Genomic DNA, 22,452 nt, shown 5'->3' on the forward strand with positions numbered 1-22,452 from the left:
TTGAATGGATGGGCAGAACAGGCATTAGGACACACACACACACACATCTTACTTTGAAAATATCCGAGCCACATTTATAGAACAAATTTGTATAATTCAATACCAAATCAAAGTAAACACATCAAGCAAAGAGACATCATGTACAATTGCATATTATAACCAGTGTATAAACAGTATGTACCAGACAATGATGTACAGGGCCATGGCAGGGGAGCATGGCCCTCTCGTTCATGCCACGCCCCACCAGGAGCGATACCAGGATGCCGGAAACCCCTCAACCAACACCGTCTTCCTCCTGATGCAGCCCTAGCACTGTCTTGCACTCTCAACTCAATTAAAATGTTTGAAAAAATGCAACAAAATATAACATTTTGTGTTTAAAATGTAATAATTTTGGACATGAACCATTGATGGGAAACATTCAGAATGGGACTACTGTAGGGGATCAGTTGGAAAGGAGGGGGGGGGGTTGTGGTCTGGGTGGGTGAAGGGAGGATTGTATACATGTGTATCCTATTGGAGGATATGTTTGTGTGCTCTAAATATTGTTAAGATCAACAAGGCTACCTGTATTTATTGGGCATGGTATGTTCTGTTCTTGAAAATAAAAACTAGTCTGAAAAAAATGTCGTTTTGTAGGAAATACAATCTCCTATTCCTTGCTTCAGTATTCTGGGGTTTATGGGGGTATATCTTTAACATCAAGATGGAGGGAGCACAAGCATCTCCTCCGGGGTCTGCTGGGAGTAGCCACAGTGCTCAGGAAGGTTTTGTTTGGCAGACAGCATCTGAGATGGTACAAAGACTGGGGGCCTCACTGCTCAGCCTCTCAGAGGAAGATGAGGAGGCATCACCCTCAATTCTCCCAAGCCAGGCCAGGAAAGGTGTGCTGGGTGCTATTGTGAATAGGTGGAAGGGTAGGTAAATGGGAACAGTGGTTAGGCAGCTTTAGGAAGGTGTCTGGACGGTGAAAAGTGAAGGAGGATCAGATATAACAGAAAGGGGAGAGCAGATGGGAAGGGAAGATAGGTAGATTGAAGTTGCAACACTATTTGCCTTGCTTCTCTTTTGCAATCTACTGTTTTTTTATAGAGCAGTGCAAATGGGAAATCTGGATTCACGCCAGCACTTTGATTAGGGTACTCCTAGACCTAGACCCACACCCAATGAAATGTGGGCCCCCCTGGTCAGAACCCTGGCCCACCCAGATGAAAATTCCTGGAGCCAGGCCTGACATTTAGAGGAGTTGAAACCCAAGGATGACAAACTGATGTCAGTAGGCCGCCTTTTGGACGACCTTTAGAACCTTTTGTCGCCAAACACTTGAGTACTGCTACGTCCATCTATCTCACAGAAGTCTAGCATCCATGTTTCTTGTAATACGATAATTTGGAAGAGGGTATTGTGTTCCAGTAATCCATCATCGTTTGATAGGTGGTTAAAGCCTCTGGTATTCCAAGAGCATAAGAGGCAATACTCATGGCGGGCTGCATGTAAAGTGTGATTTAAAAATAGCTGGTAGGCATTGCCAGTATCCTGTAGAGATATCTGGTGTATCTATCTGCGTCACTCTAGGTATAGAAATGATAGCTAGGTTGTCCTCATTTGTTGACTGTATGATAGATGGAGGTATATTGGGAATGTTCTTTTCTATCACTGTTTTTCTTAAGTCTATTAAACTCTTCTTTGCATTCTCACTTGGATATTTATTTCTCAGCATGTCTATTTCTTTACACTGGCATCCCATTTTAAACAGGTAATTTTCATATTGAAATATGTAAGATATAATGTGATTAGACCTGAAACTCACTTGTGAAATGACATGATGTTTATTTTCTAACTGATCTACTATTGCAATATTTTCAGATGTAGTCGTTCTAAGTGGTACGATCGTATGTAAAATACGTAGAAAAATTGATCGATTTAAAGGAGGATGGCTCTCGATCCCTTGATCTGATTTCATCTCCAGTGCCTTTACTTTCTCAACAGGGACTGAGTGATTTCCTAAATCGATAACGTTCATATTAGAAGTAGTATTTCTCTATACTAACTCATTTCCCAAAGTATTTGATATAACATCCTTTTCACTAACAGAGTTCATAGGGCCATTATTTGTTACTGTGGATACAATTTTTCATCCTATATTTGATATGGAGTCTCTCAAAGTCCTCACCTGAGGAGGAGTAGTTGTCCTCTTTCTGAGACGCTTTCCCTTTTTCCTTCTTCTTAATCCGAGACTTGTCTCGAAGCCGATCCTTGAAGAGATAAGGCCTGTCCTCTCCAGCCGCCACCACGGCTACCAATGAGACCCAAACAGGAGCTTGGTGTGGCGGTCTGGGAGGACAGGTCCAAAATCCAGAGGGAAAAGCCCAGAGGCACAAAAACCATCTTGTAGTAGAAAGTAAGTCTCTGCAGCAAACCGGAGCTCTGGATGACAACAGGAGCAGCGTCAGTAATACAGGTAAGATGACGGGAAAATTCCCTGAATTAGAGCACTCCAACAAAATAGACAAGGTCTGGTACACCGAAGTCTCAATAGTGGAAAGAGACGGCAAGGAAGCAGGAACAAGCGGAGAAAGGAAACATGGGGGAGAGAGGACAGAAACAGGAGCGGCATCCAACAGGAAATATGGATGGCGCTGCAAGGCTGTCAGGACAAGATACAAGAGGGTAGCGAAGGAGCACTACGGAAACGGAGCAACGAGGAGGTCGCAAAGTAGAAAGAGTGAAGCAAACAGTGGCATAGCGTCTTACCCTGGGGACGAAAGGGCAAGGGTTGCAACGCACCCGACTCCTAGAAGTGAGTCGTATTAATGCTTTTTGCCGCACAAGCGGCGAGCATCTTGGGAAACAACTAGACTGTAGCTTGTAGCTACGTAACGCACGATGGTACGTTATACCAGAACAGCAGGAGAAAGCATTCCGGGACCGTGGCGCCATCGTTGCCATAACGACCATCTCTGAGCCGTGACAGTATGCCCCATTCCCGTACCCCCTGGACCAAGTTTTTGCGGATATCGTCGGTGAAATTGAGATACGAGGCAAAGAGCTTGGAGATGTGATACGGGTTCCCAGGTTCGTTCTTGCACTGATTAGCCTTTCCAGTGAACCAGGTATTAGAGTGAACCTCCATAGTACCTAGAGTCGCAAATCTTGTCCACCTCATATTCCAAGGTATCCTTGGGTGCTGAGGTTATCGTCTTTGGTAGACTACAGTGATGAGGGTCGAGTTTGTATTCCTTAAGAAGAGAGGAATGGAACACAGGATGTATCCTTTTCCGGGAGATAGGTAACTGTAGACGGAATGCCACAGGGTGCGCCCTTTTGGTAATGATGAATGGTCCCACAAACCTTTGAGAAGGTTTGAATGGATGAATCTGAGGGAGGTATTTAGTTGACAGCCAAACCTTGTCTCTAGGCTGCCATGAGGGATTAGGTCTCCTGTGTTTGTCTGCGTACTTCTTGTTTCTATCCTTAGATTATACCAGGTGAGTATAAGCCGTCTTGTGGTTCTCCTTAATGAGGGAGAGATAGTTGTTAAAAGCGGGTAGATTGGTAAGAGGACTTGCGACCAGGGGAAAGGACCTGGGATGGTATCCAGATTGACAGAAAAATTGACTCATGGAAGTAGCACTGTGCATGGTATTGTTATACGAATATTCCGCTAAAGGGATGAGATCAGACCAGGAATGCTGTGTGGTCGTGGTGAAACATCTGAGGTACTGCTCAAGGGTGTGGTTGAGTCGCTCAGTTTGACAGTTTTTTTAAATTTTAGTTTATTTCATTTAGTTTGTACAAAAACTTTTTGAAAATAATTCCCATCCCCCTCTTACAGTGTGTTAGGGAAGCGGAGTAGAAACAAACATTACTGCAGAGTCTCAATGCACAATGACCTATGCATTACTACAGATATCCGCCTCTTATCAGACTTGGGATTCCCACTTTTCCAGTCAATGTTCGATTAAGAGGTTTTGTTTCTTCCGTACCAGGGTCTTCGGAGTTACTCTTTATCCCATTTTCGCGTCTCAGCTTCCTTAACACACAAACATTTACTTGTAGATGATTTCTGTCCTGTTTATGTCAGACCTTTAGCAAAGTGTCCAGATTTTGTAGAAAATGTATCAGCCCATAAATATCTTTTTCACAAGGATTGTAGAATTTTCGCCATAAATCTTCTCCGCATAAGGTGGAATATTGTCGTACTAAGTTTCCTAAGTGCAGGGATCTAATATCTTTCAGGCTTTCACAATACAATGTGAGATGTTTGAGAGTCTCATTCTGTTCATTGCAAAAGCGGCAACTTAGTATTGCTGTCACTTTCCGAGCTCTTATAGCTTGACTTACTCGTGTGTTAAATAAATTCAATCGAAATTTCATGTAAGTGGCTCGATGTCTTGCATTAGCTGTCCTCATCAGATATCGCGGCATTTTCTTCTGATCTTTAGCTTCAGTTGCCGCATCTTCCATGAGTTTATGACGATTTCGATGATCAACTGTCGAGCACCAATCCTGCTCCCATAACTTTTTCTTGACATAGTTTGGGTTATTTTTCAGTGTATCCTGATCAGTGCTCAACTGCGCTAACTGGATACTGCAACTGGTTGCCCATTTACACAGTAGGGTTTCCGGATTTCCCTTCAACGCATCTTGTAAAAGCTTGAACTGAGGAGCGCAGTCAACTATGATTATTTTCCTCTATATAGATAACATGTTCCATAACACTCGGGCCTGCATGGATATCAGGTTGAGCTCATATCGCATACACACACTCGAGATTCCTTTTTGTAGGTGCAGGACTCGCCTCCAATATTGATTTTCCAATTCTGGCCATAGGGTTGCAGACACTCCTGGAGCACTTTCAGCACCATAGATCAGTGTTGGTATAACTTTTTGATTGTAGTGGGCTAACACTGGTAGCAGAGAAAATTTCCCAAACTTTTTATTTATGATTACTCCTTGACATGCTAGTTGTCTGCACTTTTGTTAGCATTTTATACCCAAGGTGCATCATTTATGTTACTGTTGATCCACATTCCTAAGTACTTTGTCTTTTTCACACATCTCAGATTATCATTCGACAGTCTCCATTTTGGGGCACATTTTGTGTTTTTCGTTTCTTTGTTCGGGTAAGATCTTGAAAAATTATTATTTCAGACTTTGCAGGATTGATTTTTAGTTTGTTTGTTTCCACGTATCCCTCTAGAGCTGTTACCTTTCGTGTTAAACTAATTGGTGTTAGATCCAGTAATGCAATATTGTCTGCATATAGCATCCAATTTACAATCATCCTATTAATTTTTGGTGGGAAGGAGTTTACAGCTTCTAGGCTTTCTCCAATGTCGGACAGAAAAAGGCCAAACAACGTGGCTGCTAGCGGGCGGCCTTGTTTCACACCTTGGTTTGTTCTTATTGACTTACTCAAGGTTCCACCCGAGTCTAGTCTGACCTTAATTTCTGTGTCCGTGTGCAGTTCTTTTATAGGCTGGAGTAGATTTTCCGGGCATTTCCATTTCTTCAGCTTTTTCCAGAGCATCTCTCGGTCAATAGTATCAAAAGCCCTGGACAGATCAACAAACACTACGTAGATCTTTCTGTTTTGGCGAATTGCTTCCATCTTTATGAAATTCAAAATTGTCAGGTTCAACCCACATCCAACCCCTTTCACGAATCCTGTTTGACGAGGATCATATCTTTTGGAGTCTTGGATCCATTTTAGAAGTTGGATTTGAAGCTGAGTGGCAAACATTTTCCCAACCACATCAAGCAGTGCTATGGGCCGATAATTCTTTGGGGCAGTTCGATCCCCCTTTTTGAAAATCGGTACAACAATAGCACTCTCCCAAGATGTGGGTATCTTTCGCTTCTGTAGAACTGATGTAAACAGTGATTAGCAAAATTCGGCCCATAGTTCTGGATGTTGTTTTAATAGATAATTTGTTAAACCATCTGGCCCAGGGGCTCTTGATGTACTTAGTTTCATGATGTTACAGTATATGTCTTCTTTCTTTATTTCAATAGACCACTCTTGCTCTGGAGATGGTGATGTGTCCAGCTTAATGGAATTATTGTAGAAAATTCCTGCATAATGCCTTACCCATAGTTCTTCTGGTATCATGGATTTTATAATGGCACCTTGGGGAGTCGAAATATCGTTCAGGTAGGCCCAAAAGTCGCTTGTATTTCTGTTAGCAAGCGTTTTCATCATATTTTCTGCGTCTCATTGTAGCATTATGTGTTTATGGCTAATTAGCCAATTCTTTTAAGTTTGTTTCAGTTGTTTTACCTTGCTTTGGCTGCTCAGATCCGATTTGGTCTTGAACATTCTTAGGGATTTGTTTAGCTTTTTTTTCTTTAGATTAAGCTCTGCATCCCATACATGTGGTTGTGAAAAGTCCGGTCTAGCTTTAGCAGTTTTCTTCTCTCGGTAGATCTCTAAGAGGGTTGTGTATTCGATTTTATCTAGCTCTGATTTCTCTTCCAGTGATTTCCGCAGTGAAATGACTTTGTTCGCATTTAGTCGTAATCGATTAAGACCTGGTCCCACTTCAAGAACACTTTTTGCTATATCTGTTTGGCCTTCAATTTGTTGTAACTTCAAGTACATCTTTACTGCGCCGTGATCACTAAACTTCATTTCAGTAATTTTTAGACATGTGACTTCACTTGTCAGACTTTCATTTACAAACATGTAATCAATTGTCGATCTTAGCGCATTCCTTCGCCAGGTTGGTTGGGCGGGAATGTCTCCTGTAGTTTGTCCATTCAACATCTGTAGATTCCATGCATTCATTTCCAGCATCCAACGCATTGCTGCATGTCCACCATTAGTTTTCTTCTCATCATGTGTGGCTTTATTTTTGTTATGCAAGCAATTCATATCAAGATCACCACATATTAGGATGTTTACATCTTTTTCGTTCCTTTTAATGTCACAGATGAGTTCCAAGATAGTTTCAATGAAGTTGTCCAGTTGTATTGCTGCGTGTGGCCAATAGATATTTACCATTAGTAGTAAGTTCTATTTGTTCGCCGATCTCGAAGAGAGTTTAACTCTACCGACTTCTATATACGCTGAGACATTGGTTGAGGATAGAATACGTATGCAACTTTTAATTTTTGCAAGAGTCACCATTCCTGACATCGGGCGTCCTTTATTCCCTTTGATTGCTCTGTTGAAGGCAATCTCAAAGCCATCTGCAATTGGAGGTTTCATTAACCATGACTCTTTCAGACATAGTAAGTCTATATCCTTCAATTCATTTGGTATGTTTTCAAAGAGATGCATATGACCTCGTGTGTTCCATGAGGCTATGCATATGTTACCAGAATCGTTGGTTAAACATTAGCTGTTTTTGGGGATGTTGATGGTTTTAGCAACCCATATCCAATCAAGATCCTCATTTCGCAGATTGGAGTTCCTCTGAGTTTTGATATCTGAGTTCCCAACCATTGTTTCAGTTGGATCTTTTATCAGCGTATGTTTTTTCGCCATTGATTTGTCTCTTAGGGGAGGCAGATTTGCTCATTGAGATGCCTTCTTCGGCTCGTTGTGCAAATCTGTTATTGGTTGTGACTTTAAGTTCTGAGGACAATCTTTTTTCCATCGGTTGTTCCATCTTCTTTGGGTTCCGAATTTCATTTATATCTAACCCTAGGGAGTTGCGGATGGCACCCGTATTTAATAGTGAGTCGCAAATGATTTTAGAAGCTGTGTGTAGTATTACACAGTCGTTGTTTTTTTCATCTTCAAATTCTACTACTTGAATGTCTTCGGAGGCCACAGTTCTTAATTGTGGAATGTGACGTAATAATCTCATCACATTTTTCCGGTTAAATAGAAGACCATCTTTTTCTCTCACTATTCGCTCTAATCGCAGAAGATATTTCCCCATTTTCTTATTGCTTCGGACTTGGCAGCCAGGGTCGTTGCCGACGACTGCATTCACTCTAGCATTGTTCTGCGTTTTCTCAGACATTGATTGATGGAGATCACAGTGTCTCTTTTGTTGCAGTGCTGTGTCTTTGAACAGCTGTTGGGAGTAGGATTCAGTTATTTTTCGGGACCATAGCTCCAGACTCAACTTCAGTATTCGGCAAAGCTTGGATTAGCCCGACATCCATTAATGCCATTTTGGCCTCCAGAGCTACAAATTCTTGCTAATATTTCCACAAATCTGTGTTGCGAGATGTAGACTTCAAATCAGGCTGTTCTTGTTTCTTGGTGGCTATAGTTAACACTCTTTTGGCCTCTAGCGTGATGCATTTAATAGATGCATCCCCGGTTGAAGGTAGCGAGTTACCATCTTGTTTTGTAGGCTCCATTGTAACACATCTTTGTATATTTACAGGTTTCTCGTTTGCTAAACAACAGGTTTTAATGATTGGGATTTCTCGAGAAGAGGGCTACTTTTTGGAGATTACCTTCTTTGCAGATGATTTATCTTCGTTTAATGAGAGGCTGAGGTCAATGTTTATAAAAAACATCTGTGGATGAGCATTCCTCATTCAAAACAGAGTCTGGAATCTCAGTCCAGCTACCTTCGTCACCTTCGCAGTGATCGTACATTGAGAGGTCTAAAAGATCCTATGTAGAACTCTCATTTCCAGTTAATGGACCATTAAATGCTTCATTACAGCTCATTTGATCTGCTGTGACGGAGGTCTTTGGATTACCAGGATTGGCCTTTGCAGGGGCTCCAGTGGCTTGCTTGGTGGTTGTTGTAATACTGAAGCCTTCTATATTCCTTAAGAATGATCGTACACTAGATCTTGTTTGAGTTTTTCTTTTCCTCATGTTTTTCGATTTTTTCCCAGCTATTGTTTCTTCTGCTTTGTTATTTTTTACGGGCTCTGTTTTTTTGGGTCAAAGATTGGGAACACTTCTTTTGCGATGGCCGCAGACTTCTTCAGCAGGACTACTTCTACACCAGGCTCTTCGCTGTCATGTGCTTAGTTAGGGTTACCTTGGCACTACAAGGCAAGTTTGGGATCATGTTGTTCAGCAAATGGTGCAGCTTTGCTCCTCAGAGCTATTTCCGAATTGGTGGAGGAGCCGACACATTCGGATCGCTCTTGACGTAGGATCATCAGCGCATCCAGGGGGATCCGCAGGCAGTTGAAGTGGATTCAGTTTCCCATTTCTTTCAGCACATAGAGGGGCACCCCCTGTTGGTACAGGTGTCTCGCTAACCTTGTCTTCACTGCTATTGCCGGTTGTACTAGCTTTCTGATCATTAGCTCCATTTAGACGTTTCAGTTTTTGTTTACATTTCATCGGAGGGTCGTTCCTACATCCTTCTCCACTGCCTGTCTCTTGCGAGTTTGTATTCGCAACTTTATCCGAGTCCAAAGCTGCAGGTTGAGCATTCAGATCTATTGGATTAGTAGCTGATATCATCTCCACACTAACATCGTGGTACTCTCTGTTCTCTTTAGGTGCCAGCTCAGTAGATATGGGATTCGACTTCTGTTGTTTCAGCAAGGCAATCGCTTTTCGAGCTACTTCCGCAAATAGTCGTTTGTCAATCGCGCTGTTTCAGATCGTAGGTGTTCATCTGACAGTACTTGTTTCGTTATGTTCAGTTCTTGCTCCACATTTATCATTTTTGTATTTAACATGGCTAGAAGGGTAGTTTGGTCCTTGATATTCTCATTCAGTTGTTCATATAATTTCATATATGGCAACATAGATATAGTGTGTGCTGCCATTATAAGTGCATTTAGCTCTCTGGTGATTTCCTTAGAGAGACATTCTGCCATATTTTGTGTTTGAGAGTTTTGTTTTTTGATGTTGATCTGCCTTAACCTGGTAGTTTTTGATTTTTCTTTCCGTGGATTACTTTTCTTTGTGAATGGATCGTCTATGTTGGGGCCAGCTGAGAATGGCGAAAAATAAGACTCAAATCCGATGGTATCCAAACCCGCTGATTCCCTTTCCTCAGCATGTCTTTTTTGCGATGCAGATAGCTGGCCTCTGTAGTCGTCGTTTGTGGAGTCAAGTCTTTTCCTTTTCGCCATAGGTTTCAGCCACAGGTTCCATTTTTTTGTTTGATCCTCGTATTTCAGGTAGCCGATTAGGCGCATTCTCCACATGGAGCTCCACAAGGGGCACATGAGCACTTTTCTCCTGCTCGTGTGGATTTAGAGGTACAGGGGGTGGTACTTCCACCCTGTTTTCAGGAATGTGATGACTTCCCGATATGGTGTTTATTTGGATTAGATCTTTTACTACCTTATCTACTGCAGCAATCGAGCTACGCTGATTAGGACTCCTCATGGCACCTGATATTTGGTCTGGTGAGATTGCAGAACTAGGCCAGACTGCGTTATCTCGTGTACCAAATGCAGCATCAGTTAACAGTTCCCTTGGGCGATTAGGGAGGTTGTTGCTTATACACCATTCTGTTTGTACCGGGTCACTATGGTTTAACGAGACAGAGTCTTTACCACTAGCCTCACTGGCCTCATCATTAAACCAAACCATGCTACCAACGGTAACAGCCCCTTTGCTCTCACTCACCTCCGTTTGGGCCTGGCCATAGCCCAATACATGTCCAGCCAAGGATTGTAGGGTCTTAACATACTGCAGCTCAGATACTCCACTTTGGCTGGGGGCTATGGTTGTCTGATGGATGTTTGTATTTATACGACTCTCTACATTAACAATTAACATCCAAGTCTACCTCTGAGAGCACTTCAGACACGCATGACTCATGTATCTCCCCTCAAAGTTCGTATCATTGAGTGCATGCATTGTTAGAGGTATTGTAACCGTTGAAAATGTAGGTGAGCTACTTGCTCGACAGTCAAAAAAATGTTCAGAGCTTGTGGAAGAAATTGAATCGCATGTCCTTTTACGGGACTTGCTACAGTTTACCAGGGGTGCCGCTCGATATTCAGTAATCTCTCTTCCACCCGCAGCAGGAAGCGGCGCTGCCGCTGCGTGAGCGGATGAGCGCCTCCGTCGTCACCAGGGTGCACAGCAGCGTTGTTCATGGTGAGCCCGGAAGGACCAGGCTGCGGCATGATCATTGGTCTTCCAAAGAGCACACAGTTCTATAAGCCTGGGAGGCCTGGGGGTATAGTGTGGGGCACAGGATGTGAGGCGCACACACAGACTGGTGTGTCGCTGAATGCAGTGCGCCCGGCACCTCCCGTGCACCCCTGGCAACACTGTCAACACTCAGCTTGAGTATTTGCTGGGTGAAAAACGACTTCTTTGCACAAAGAGGGTGACAGCACACAAAACAGCGTCTCCAGCACTGTCAACACTCTGCTTCACTCCGCGTCGCTCCAATTTGACTGTTAGATTCCAGATGGTACCCTGATGACAAAGCCTGATCAATCCCTAGCGAATACCAAAGGGATCTCCAAAACCTTCAGGTATATTGTGTGCCTCGATCAGTGGTGATGGAGACTGGTAAACCATGTAAGCGGTAGATGTCTCTTAGGAACACTGTAGCCATTTGAGGAGCTGTTGGTAAACCAGGAAGAGGGGTGAAATGAGCCATCTTGATGAATGAATCAACGGTCACCATGTTGGCAGTGTTTCTGTTGGATATTGGTAGTTCTACCATGAAATCAGTGGTGATATGTGTCCATGGGGCTTGAGGTACAGGAGCTTGTTCGAGTCTACCGATGGGTTTAGCCGTTGAGTCTTTGTTTGAGGCACACACCAGACAGGGTACCACATACTCCTTAACGTCTTTCTTTAATGAAGGCCACCAAAAATCCAGAGAGAGAAGTTCTTGTGTGGCGGCAATCCCTTTATGATCGGCTGAAAGTGCATCAAGGCCCCATGCAAGAACCTGCCGCTGTAAGGAAACTGTAGGAATATACAATTTATCATTGTGGTAGCACAGTCCTTCTTTCAAGATAAACTGGGTGTCTCCATCTGATGTATGAGTTGTAGGTGAGTTCTCAAGCTCTCGTCTGATTTTCTCTAGAAAGGACGATACCCAGAAAATGAAGGATTTATCTTTCAGGATCTTTTCTACTTCATCACTCTTTTCTGGCACCACTCTATCTTTCCGGGATAACGCATCAGCCACTGCGTTTTGTGGTCCGGGTATGTAGGTGATGTGGAAATTGTATTGAAAGAAGAAGTACGCCCATCAAGCTTGTCTTAAATTTCTACACTCCAGTTGTTGTAGTACCTGGAGGTTCTTGTGATCCGTCCTCACCTTGAACTTATGAGTCGAACCGAGTAACAAGTGTCGCCATTCGACACATGCCTCCTTGATTGCAAACAGCTCTTTCTCAATCACGGAGTAATTCCTTTCACTGGGCCCCAATGTGAGAGAGAAATAAACTATGGGGTGTTCCAAGCCATCACTGGCAGTTTGCTTGAGAACTGCTCCGAGGGCCCCACTCGAGGCATCAGTTTCCACAATGAATAGCTCCTGCTTATCCGGCTGCACAAGGATCGGAGCGGAACATAAAGCCTTTTGAGTAACAGAAAAGTATTATTACCTGTTCTGTCCCAAAGAAAGGGAACGCCCTTCTTTAGGAGCAGGGTGATAGGCAGTACAATCTCTGAAAACCAGACTATAATTCGCCGATAAAAGTTAGCCACCCCCAGAAAGCATTGAATGTCTTTTACCAACTTTGGGGTTGGCCAGTCCTGGATGGCAGAAGTTTTCTTGGGATCAATTTTTATGCCTTGGGGGTTAGAATGAAACCTAAATATGGTACGGTCTCGACTTCGAAGAAACACTTTTCCGGTTTGGCCAGTAGTTTGTTCTGTGAGAGACGCTTTAGGACTTCTTTAAGATGGACTCTGGGGGCAGATAATGAGGGAGAAAAGACCAGTATATTGTCTAAATAGACTATAACGTATCGAAACAGAGGGCCTCATTACGACCATGGTGCTCACGGAATGAAGGGGACCGGTACGGGACCGGCCCCCTTCATTCCGTAAGTGCCGATTATGAGGTTCCATTTGCGGGACCTGGACTAGACGTCTGGTAAAACCAGATGGCCCTCATTACGACCCTGGCGGAAATCGAAAAACGATGGCGGAAATGCAATACCGCCATCGAATAGCGCTCGGTGCGACTATGACCCGTCACCGCAAAGTACGAAGCCATTAGCGACACCGTAGTGAACGCCAACGCTAACTGCACCAAGCACGCGCGCGCGCGCCATGCCAAACCGCAAACACCACCATGGCGCAAGGGTACGCCAATTCCGACCCTAGCGGACATGTACCTAACGCCATCAGGCATGGCGTAATGTACCATTCCGCCATGACGAGAAGTACGGCATCGCGAATCAACCGTAAACGGCCCCACTGAGTGCCTGTACCCCGCTCCCTGCCCACAAAGTACAACTCCCCGTAGGTGCAATGAAGTCACAATGCAACCATTGCAATGTACAAGTCACCCATGCATGGCAACGAACAAAAGAAACACAAGATGGGCCAATGGGAGCTGCAGGGCACAGATGGCACGAATACAGAAGCCATCCCAATGGACATGACCACAGTCCCCCACCAAGAAACGCATGCTAACACAGGCACCTGAGACCAGCAATATCCCGAAAATCACATCATTCCACCAGTCCACCTGGCTGACCGGCATCTGTTACACAAAACCCAATCCCCCGCCCCTGAGCATGACAACATTCAAACAGTCATATTGGCAGCCCCCATCCCTGACCGCACTGGGCTTCGTAGGCAAACGCGCCCAGCACAGTACCACGCAACTAAACCCCGAAGTTGGAACCCAATGCAGATCTCCTCACAACACATCGCCCCCCAAATCGGCATATGCCACATCACTTGCAAAGAAAAACGCTACACGGGCCAAATCAGAATAGAAATTTAATGCACATCAAAGTCACCAAGCCCATACAGCCATCAGGCCATGAACTCCAAAACACTAATCACCATCGTGGGCTGCATCCGCAAGAAATGAGCAGCCACTACCTGTGTGTCGCCCTGTTCACCCATGGTACACAGAGCCACATTCACGTACGAAAAGGCAACATGGAAGCGCACAGAACCGCAGGGCCGTCCCAATGGGGAGGCACTAGTCCAGCTGAAAGGCCGAAATGTTGCTCCGAGCCACCAGTACTGCGTAAGGGCATGTGGGCCATTGGCGATCGTCCCATAAGATCGTAATGCTGCTCCACTGATTAACACGAAGCAGCAGGTGTCGGGAGTAAACCCCATCTGCAGGAGTGGCATACAGATGGCAGTGGCAAAAGGGGAGGAGATACCTGTCAACCAAAAGAACAGAAAAAGAACAGAATGGCCATCAGAACTACATTCAAACAACTCACTTCAATGATCACACGAAATCCACAGCCATATGCATGCTAGCCCACTCAAAAGGATCATCACCCCCCCAAAACCACTTGCGACTCATAACCATCTATATCGATGTGCAAACACCATCACAAACGAGTGTACCTGTGCATGCGTCCGTCAAAACAGATTCCATCAGATGGGAATGTCAACGTGCATGGACACAAGTGTCTGAGTGCGCCTCGAGACAGGGAGGGCTCAACAAGGCCAGATAGACGATGGTCCCACTAAGGCAGCCCTGCATCACATAGCGTAGGGGAGGCGGAAAGATCCCAAGAAGCCCTGTACATGGCAAACTCTGTATCAAATCACCTGCCCATGCATCCATTCATCATTCCCCCATCCCGGGACCAAAACGCCTGATTATTTACTCACATGACATTAGAAACATCCATTGAGTCTGTGCATTATGCAGCCTGCTAAATCCACAGTGCCCCAGGCCGTAATTCCAGTGTTGTGAAGTAACATGTATCTGGGAACGGCCGGCCTCATCGCCCACGTAGCTATTGCGCATCCCAAACTATTCATATCAATAATTGCTCCCTCGCCATGGGCCCTGTCTCAAGGACACTGAACAATAGAACGTTATATTTGCAGTCAGACCTGTGGGCATCTCCTCGCCGCTAGCTGGAAACCGAAAGCGCCGCCCTTCGAATTCCTCATTTGCAACATCACGTCGAAAAGGCATCTGTGGCCGTTTGAAATCACTAATTATTCAATCGAGTGCGGCTGTGTGTGAAAATGGCAACTGCCTTCACCCACAAATGGGACGCCCCGCCCGTCGTTGCAACTCGGTACAGTGATGCATGAGGGCCCACCGTTACTCGAGTACTACGTTCCACTGACCCTTCACAAGTCTGTTCGCGACTGCACAGATAGTATGGGAAACAATGGGACCACAGCAGAATGAACATATCAACCAATCTTACACGGCCATCGGGTACAAATACATGATTGCAATAGCAAGATACCATTCCCCGAATTGCAGCGTTGTGCGCGGGACGTGCTCGGCCAAAGGGGAGAGCAGTTTGCACAGGTGGAATTAATCACCACAGGTGGAGGCCATACAGCCTGAATACACATAAATTGCACAGCCAGCCTCCTCCCACAACCACACCGAAATGCTACCGGCAGGACTCGCGATGTTGGCCCTGGGGGACCTGATAGCACTGCAAGTGCTCCGACTCCAAGAAGAAGACGAACACCATCTACAACCAGCCGCACGGAGGAGACGCAGGAGGAGGAGGAGGCCAAGGCAGGGCCAGCAAGGGCCGCCAGCACAGCCACTACCACCACGCAGGCAGCCCGCAATCCCACGCCTCCGAGCACATCCATTCAACCTCACTGATGAGCAGATCCACACCCTCTACCGTTTGGACCGGGACACCATAGCCGCCATTGTGGACATGACACAGGCTGACCTTGTCAGCATGATTGATAGCCCAACCGCCATCCCACCCCTACTGAAGGTGGTGTCTGTACTCCACTTCCTGGCCACAGGCACCTACCAGCACACAGTCGGACAGTTGCACGGCATTTCTCAGCCACTGTTCTCACGGACACTATTGCAAGTGCTCGATGCCCTCCTGCAGCACGCAGACGACTACATCTCTCTACCACGCTCGGAGCAGGAAATTACCAACACAAAAGTGGGATTCCATGCCCTAGCCGGCATACCGGGTTGCATTGGTGCCATCGACAGCACCCATGTTGAATTGGTCGTCCCACATACCATGGAGGCCCAGTACCGCAACCGGAAACAATTTCATTCCCTGAATGTACAAATGGTGTGTGACTCCAACAGGATCATTACACATTGTTGTGCCCGATTCCCTGGATCAACCCATGATTCTATGGTCTTGAGGAACTCTACAATACCACGCTACATGGAGCGACACGCAGGGAACAGATCATGGCTACTCGGTGAGTCTCATTACATGCATGATGATGTGGGGTATGTGAATTGGCAATGACCTGGCAGGAAGGGGGGGGGGTGTGCGTACGTATCAATGGCATTCCACATAATACGTTTCTCGTCCACATACAGGTGATGCTGGATATCCACTGAAGAGATGGCTCCTCACACCAGTCCGGAACCCACGAGACCAGCATGAGGAGGACTACAACCATGCCCACTCACGTACCCGTGTAGTCATAGAACAGGCATTCGGCCTACTGAAGACTCGTTTCCGCTGCCTCAGCAGGTCTGGCGGGGCACTCCTGTACCGCCATGAGAAGGTTGCAAAGATGGTGATGGCATGTGTCATGCTCCACAACATGTGCGTACGTAGAAATGTGCCCATGCCCCCTGACGCAGAACTGCAAGCACCTGATGATGGTCATGATGAGGGTGGGGATGTGGCAGCACCTCATGGAGTCTGCGAGGCACCGGAGGCCCGTGACATTCGTCAGCATCTCATTGATGTATGCTTCTAGCACTCACGCCTGGTGGCTGATACATGGACACGGGACTCGTGGCACTGCGTGTGTCTGGGACATGCACAATATGGACTGTACGCCTATGATGGCCTAGTACACAAAGATCAATGTCCACACATCTCATTGGTTGATCGTGCACTTTTTATGGCATATGTGATATCATGTTGAACACCCTATCGACCCGCCACCCAAGTGAGCCCAACACACCCCCTCCACCCTCCTACCTCCCCCCCGAACACCAGTGTCCAAAGATGCTCATTGTCAGTGGGCTGTCGCTATTGCAAGCCCCCTCTGCGGGTATCAGGGGTACCCCTGCCTGTGGAGCGCAGGTTCCTTCCAGATCTACGTTGGGGGCTGCCCTGGACGGAACTTGCAACGGATGATGTGTCTGCCTGCTCACGTCCATGCATGTCCCTAAGGGTTTGCGAGAGCTCAGTGAGCACACGGCGCACTGCGGCAAGTTCGGCACATACGTCTTTGGACGTCGCATGCAGTTCCCCCCTCTGGCTCTCGGTGCTTCTCTCCATTTGGACTCTCAGGCTCTCGGTGCTACTCTCCATTTGGACTCTCAGGCTCTCGGTGCTACTCTCCATTTGTGCCCTTAGCGTCTCTGTACCTCTCTCCATTTCTGCCCTAAGTGTCTCAGTTGATGTTTCTATGTCTGCCTTAGTGCCCCCACATTCATCGGCATGGTCCTTGAGGAGTGTGGCCATTTGCTGCTGTTGGACGATTAACTTGTCGAGGGACTGTTGCCTCTGCTGGGCCATGGCCATTTGCGGGGGTGTCACAGAGGGGCTGTTCTCCTCATGTTGCCTTGCCACAGGGCTTGTGGGGGATGGCCAGTCGTCGTCTTGTGGCTGCACCTGCGTGGTATCCTCATGTTGTACGGGATGGAACAGACAGGGGGATTGGGACAGGTCATGGATGGATCTGACCTCGACATCCCCGTTTTCTGTGTCCGAGCATGCTGCCATCAATGGGGTGTCACCTATGGTGCTGCTGCCACCAGAGGCAGTGCCTTCTGTGGCATCCATTGGGGGGACCTGTGGTGGTGGTGTTGTGGCCATGCTGGCTGCTGGGGTGCCTGTTGATGTTCCCTCCTCTGTGCTGCCACCTGATTTGTGCTGCTGCCGTGTCTTGATGCGTGCAGCTGAGGTGGAGGGTCTCTGGCCATTGGTCTTGGCCCTCTTTGCAGGTGTGCTGGTAGGGGTGTCCTGTAGCTCGTCGTTTGGATCGGACCCTGTGGTGGAGTAAAGGAGGGCGAGGGTTATTGATGGGTCTGTGGGAATTGGAATGGCATTGTATCACATGCTTTGGGGTGGTACCTGAGGGTGATTTGGGTCGGGGCCTTGGAGGTGCTTTCATTTGTGTGTGGAGTGAGGGTGCAGTTGTTTGGCAGCCTGCAGTTTGGGTGTGCCTGCTGCACGTGTAGTGCGTGTATTAGGGGTTTTTAATTATTTATGTATTTATTGTGGGTTTTAACGTGCGCTATCAGGCCGATGTGTGTGGACGTTCTCCTGGACATGTGTTTCTGTTGCACTATGTGGACGCATGGTACTTCACATGGATGGACTGTGTGGATTTGGCATTGTTTTATCTGGGCCACCTACCTGAATCTTCGGATGTCTGCACTCCTTTCTCCATCCCTCCGACTCCCTCTATGCTCTCCATTCCGATGGTGGAGGCACAGATTTCTTCCCAGGGGGTCAACTTGATGGGTGATTCAGGACCTCCCCCGGTGGCTGTGGCAATGTTGCGGTTGGCAGACAGTATGCTGCGGACGCGTATCCGCAGGTCGTCCCATCGCTTGCGGCATTGCTGTGGGGTGCGGGGTGCGGTCCCCACCGCACTTACCCGCTGTGCCACAAGAGCCCATATGGTCTTCTTGTTTGCAAGTGCCGTTCTGGTCATTTGCGTGGAGAAGACGACGGCAGCATTCTCCTGGAGGGTCTCTGTTAGCACGGTGAGTTCCTCACGGGAGAAGTGGACCTGCCGCTTGCGGTCGCACGCTTTCTTCGCTACTTTTCCCATTTTTCTTGGTTTCGCTAGGGTGGGTGACGGGTTGGGGTGTGTTTCAGGGTAGTGATTTTAGTGGTTGTGTGGTTTTAGTGTTTTTATAGGTGTACGCCGGGATGTTTCCCGTTCCGGGCCCATGTTTTAACTTCCGTTTCCGTATATTTCCGGTCACCGTACTTTCCGGTAGGCGCACACTGCGGTGACCGCTAAGAGGGGTGGCGGTATTGCACCTAGGGCGCCGTACGGCGGCGGTGTGGGCCGTTTTGGGGTCATTTCCGCCATCGCGGACTTTGCACTTCCGCCGTGGCGTGGTGCTCGTGCCCGATGGGTCGGAATGGGCCGCACTTTGCTCCTTCCTGCAATGGCGGAAACGCTATTTACGCTGTGGCGCTCCGGTCAGTCACTTTCTGCCAGGGTCATAATGAGGGCCGATGTCTTTTCCGGGTCCCGCGAGGGGAAGAGGGAGGTAATAACGGGTCACTTGTAATGTGCCCGTTATTACCTCCCTCCCCATTCCCATTGAGCCCTATGGGGGCTCAAATGGGAATGGGGAATGGTGCCTGCAAGGAGGAATTACCAGGTCCTCCCATGTCGGAATGACCTGGTAAGTCCCCATTGCAGGAACCCGGTAAAGGAGCCTGGTTTGGAGGCAGCCATGGTGCTAATAGCACCATGGCTGCCTCCAAACTCGTAATGAGGCCCAGAATATCCGAGAATACTCTGTCGATGAATCGTTGGAATAGCAAAGGGGTGTTTACCAGGCCAAATGGCATCACCTGGTACTTATAGTGTCCAAAGGGTGTGTGAAACGCAGTCTTCCATTGGTCCCCTTCTCTTATTCTCAAAAGGTGGTAAGCCCCTCTCGGATCCAACTTAAAAAAGATCTTTGCAGTCTGGACTGCTTCGATGATGTTGTTGAAAAGAGGCATCGGATAGTGGTCTTTAATCGTGATTTGGTTTAGGCCCCTGAAGTCAATGCAAGGACGAAGCTCCTTGCTATCCCTCTTAGGGATAAAGAATAGAGAAGCACCCGCAGGGGATCTTTGATTCGCGGATAAGACCATTTGCCAGATTCTCAGCAAGGTATGCCTTGAGGGCCTCTTTTTCAAGAAGGGACAATGGATACATCCATCCAAAAGGTACAACTGAGTCAGGCTTCAGGTCTATCGAACAATGTTCAGGTCGATGAGGGGGAAGAAGGCATGGTTGCGTGTCTTCAAACACTTCTAGAAAAGACTGGTATTCGTCACACATTTTCTGAATTTCTTGAATGGACAGGCTAGGAAGAACTGGACCAAAGACAGATGCAACCTGAGATTCGGGTTGACACTCTTTGGGATAACAATGGGCATTACAGGTGAGTGATCCCAGAACCACAGAATTCTTTTGCCAGTCTATCATAGGGTTATGACACCGTAACCAAGCTATTCCCAGAATGATGGGAAAATGTGCTGTCTTGATAATATCAAAGACTACCTGTTCAACGTGTTGGTTGATTGACATACAAAGGGAGTCTGTCTGTTGAGTGACAGGTCCTGAAGACAGAGGACGACCATCCACTCCTCCACTGTCTGAACGGCTGGCTTCTCTTCCAAAGATACTCCATTATGGCCTGCCCAGGAACTGTCCATAAAGAGACCCGCTGCCGCAGAATCTAACAAAGCCAGTACCGCCTTAGATCTTGAAGGAGCAACCTGAAGTAGGACTCTGAGTACCATAAGTCTGCCATCCATGCGTTTGGAAGATGCGGCTAGATGTACAAAGGGACTGACAAGCACTCCTCGACCTCTTGTTCCTACTGTGGTCAAGGCCGGTAGTTTCTCTGCCTCCTAAGTGGGACTTCGGGGCAATCCTTCAGAACGTGTTGATCTGAACTGCAGTACATACATAAGCCTTGGCTGCGTCTTCTTTGTCGTTCTGCCGGGGAGAGTGCACCACAAGCTGTGCCCACTTACATGGGTTCTTCGGGAGGTAAGGACTCCCTGGATGGAGGAGGAGGCTGCATACAAACAGACTGACTTGCTCCTCTCGTTCGTCTTCTCTCTTCCTTCCGCTCCAATTGACGAAATTCTATTTGTAGGACTGCAAGGGAAGAAGGCTGAGGGATCCGTCCCAATTTGTCTTTTACATCCTCTGCTAGACCATGATGGTAGATTGTGTATTGTGCTGACTCTGGCCAGTCAGCTTCTTGGGCTAATTTCTTGAAATGTGAGGTATAAGCAAGGACATCTTGACTACCTTGTCGTATGTCCAATAAGGATTCTTGGGCGTGGTAAATTAACTCTCTTCTTTCAAACATCTCACGCAGAGCCTGAACAAAGGCAGGGTAAGTGGCTACCATGGGACTCCCTGCGATGACTAAAGGGGTGAACTCAAGCTAAAGCGTTCCCCGCGAGGTTACTGATCATGTAACCGATCTTTGCTTTGTCCTGAGCGTACATAGTTTCACGAAATATGAAGTGTACTGTATAAGCACCCAAAGACTCCTTCAGCTTGCAAGGTGTACCATCAAATCTGGCAGAAGTGAGCATCCCTGAGGCAGAGTCAGTATGAACCGCGTCTCTAGCAGTCATCATATGCCTGAGAGTGTCATTTTCTGCTTTTAAAGTCTGCACTTCAACTGATAATCCCTGCACAGCGTTAATCAATTCCTGCATCTGCGCCATCTTTCTTTTTTCTTTCTTTTGGTGTTGCAAACTCTCAAAGTCCTCACCTGAGGAGGAGGAGTTGTCCTCTTTCTGAGACTCCTTCCCTTTTTCCTTCTTCTTAATCCGAGACTTGTCTCGAAGCCGATCCTTGAAGAGATAAGGTCTGTTCTCTCCAGCTGCCACCATGGCTACCAATGTGACCCCAACGGGAGCTTGGTGTGGCGGACTGGGAGAACATGTCCAAATTCCAGAGGGAAAAGTCCAGAGGCACAAAAACCCTCTTGTAGTAAAAAAGCAAGTCTGTGCAGCAAACCGGAGCTCTGGATGACAACAGAAGCAGCATCCGTAATACAGGTAAGATGATGGGAAAATTCCCTGAATTAGAGCACTCCAACAAAATAGACAAGGTCTGGCACACCTAAGTCTCAATAGTGGAAAGAGACAGCAAGGAAGCAGGAACAAGGGGAGAAAGGAAACAAGCGGGAGAGAAGACAGAAACAGGAACGGCATCCAACGGGAAATGTGAACGGCGCTGCAAGGCTTTCAGGACAAGATTCAAGAGCATCTTGGGAAACAACTAGACCATTGCTTGTGGCTACGTAACGGCATGATGGTACGTGGTACCAGAACAGCAGGAGAAAGTATTCCGGGACCCCAGCGCCATCGTTGCCATAACGACCATCTCCGAGCCGTGACAGAGTCACTCATTTTGTTCTTGACTGGCAGATCATCGCTGATTTCGATTATGTCAACTTTCTCTTGATTTCTGTTTTGCCCTTTCTCTTCCCTTTGCTCATTGTAATGATATTGAGTTTCATCAAAGAGGTCACGTAAATAATTGCGAATAACTTGCTGATTAAATATATCTTTATCAGAATTTAAAAAGCAGCCACTTCTCACTTTATCAGGTTTCATATTTTTTATTAGGATTAACCATATTAGAAGTTTGTGATGTACCATCACTTATCTTTTTGTCATCAATGGGCACTCTTACTTGTTCAGATATTGTCAGATCTTTCCCTGCCCTTCCCCTGCTCCTCT

This window comes from Ambystoma mexicanum, chromosome 2p (assembly GCF_040938575.1).
Source record: "Ambystoma mexicanum isolate Mex_15411 chromosome 2p, UKY_AmexF1_1, whole genome shotgun sequence".
Taxonomy (NCBI): Eukaryota; Metazoa; Chordata; class Amphibia; order Caudata; family Ambystomatidae; genus Ambystoma; species Ambystoma mexicanum.